The sequence below is a fragment of the Myotis brandtii genome, unplaced genomic scaffold (assembly GCF_000412655.1).
Source record: "Myotis brandtii unplaced genomic scaffold, ASM41265v1 scaffold67, whole genome shotgun sequence".
NCBI lineage: Eukaryota > Metazoa > Chordata > Mammalia > Chiroptera > Vespertilionidae > Myotis > Myotis brandtii.
The window spans coordinates 1,052,516-1,055,013 of record NW_005370610.1 but is presented as its reverse complement, the minus strand read 5'-3'; positions in this window follow the sequence as shown (position 1 = coordinate 1,055,013).

Below are 2,498 nucleotides of genomic sequence, written 5' to 3'. Positions count from 1 at the left end.
TATATTATTGTCTGGATTTTTTTCTCACAGCACAATTATTTTAAGAATGCAATAGATGTGTAAATCAATAGTTCATTTTTTTTTAATTCTGAGAAGTATTATTTTGTATGAATATATCATATTTTTTATCATTGCTGTGTTGATGGGCATTTATATTCTTTATAAATATTAGTGATTGAAAAACAAAGCAGATAAGAAATTCATGTACAGGTTTATGGATGAATCTAAGCGTGGTTTTTCTTGAGTAAATGCCAGGAGTAAAATGGCTAGTTTATATAACTGGGACACATTTAACATTTAAAATATTTTTCCAAAGTGGTCATATGATATTAATGCCATCAGCAGTTTATATTCTGTTGCTTCACAACCTTTCCTTGAGCAGGTATGAACAGTCTTAATAATTTTAGCTACTTAAATAGATATGTAAGCATATCTCATTGTGATTTTAATATGTATTTCTTTTATGTCTAAATATGGAACATTAAAACAATTATTTTTTTTTTAGAGAGAAGAAATGAGAGACAGAGAAACATCGATGTGAGAGAGAATTATCAGTTGGTTGCCTCCTGAATGTGCCCCAACCTGGGATGGAACCCACACATGGGTATGTGCCCTAACCAGGAATTAAACCTGCCACCTTTTAGTGTATGGAATGACCCTCCAACCAACTGAGCCACACTGGGCAGAACCTGATGCATGTTTAAATAAGTAAAAGCTTATATTAAACTATGGGCCCAGTGCACGAATTTGTGCACCTTGAAAGGAACTGTGGGCCACAAGGCTGCAGTGGGCACAGGGGCGGGTCTCAGCCCATCCTTTGCATCCCAGCCCGGCCCCTCCCACCACGGCCCCCAGTTCCCTGTCTGCCTGCAGCCTCACTCCCCACTCCCGCCCCGGCTGCTCCCCATGCACTGATGGCGCTGGCCCCGCTCGCACCCGCTGATGGTGTGGAGCTATTGGGGCCGGTGCCAGCAGCTGGTGCCAGTGGGGCCAGTGCCAGCAGTGGGTGTGAGTGGGGCTGGCGCTGGCAGTAGGTGCAAGTGCTGGAAGGGACCATGGTGTGTGGGAGCAAATAATCTTCAGTAACCACCAGAGGCTCGCCCTGATGACAGCAACCAGTGCTCTGTCTTGGTCTGGTGGCCCCACTCACCTGCTCCACCATCCCACCGCGGTCAACACCCACTTATTCCAGGCTCTGCTGCCTGCTTCCCACACCTGCCATGTTACACGTGCGCCCCCTGGTGGTCAGCACACGTCATAGCAACTGGTTGTTCGGGTGTTCTGCCGTTCCGTTTATTTGCATATAAGCGTTTTATTATATAGAATAGGGCGGCAAATTATGAAAGCTAAATGAATGGCCTAATACTAGTTTATGGAGGAAAAGAGTGCATATTTTCTACAGTTTAGTAGTAGAATTCTTTTATAGAATTTATTTAGAATCCTACAGTACTGTACTATAATGAGCACTTGTACATTACAATTTCGTGTGCAATAAACTTATTGGGATCACTACATTTCTTATTCAAATGAAGAAATTGTCTTGTATTTCATTTAAGGGTTTTGTGTGTTTTTTTGCCATAGGAATAAATTACATTGTTAGTTGCAAAGTTTTGCTAAATTCTAAATCTGTCTCTGATAAAAAAAAGCTTTTTCAGTGAGAAATCACTTTATACAAAACACAAAAGTTATATAAAACTCAATTGTAATACCATCCATATCTCTATGTTACAAAGTGATACCTCCATGTTAACTCTAAGGCAAATCATTGCCAGATGACTTCCTAACACTGATTGTATAGATGGAATCTAGTTTGACTAAAAGTTTTTATTTTATTGAGGCATAAACAGTTCAGAAAAAAATGTATTTGGAATGAAAGACCATGTTTTAAGAGTTATTTGGAGATTATAAATTGTGTATTTCCATCTTACTCTCTGCCTAGCACACAGTGGCAATTACTATAATACTTAAGCTAATTACCTAGACCTAAAAATGTATATTAATAAGAATAAAATGTAAGATTTTTCTGGGACAGTTAACTATGAACTATATTCATTATTTCTAGCAGTTAAAGAGAAAGTAGCAGTAATATTGACTTTCAAATTACTTCAAGTTCATTGATTATAAGAATGCATTGAAAACAAACAAGCAAAAAATAATGTAAAGGAATTTAAAAAACAGAGATTGACCTAATATACTCAATGTGTCTTAAAGTTATTAGAACCATTTATAACAGAACTTAGTGTTCAGATATTCATTATATAAACACTAGAGGCCTGGTACACAAAAATTTGTGCACTCAGGGAGTGAGGGGGGTCCCTCAGCCCGGCCTGTGCCCTCTTTCAGTCTGGGACCCCTCAGGAGATAACGACCTGCTGGCTTAGGCCTGCTCCTGGGTGGCAGAGGGCAGGCCCAATCCCTAGGTGCAGCCCCTGGTCGGGCTCAGAGCAGGGCTGATTGGGGAGTTGGGGCGCCGCCCCCTGTCATGCACAGAGCAGGGC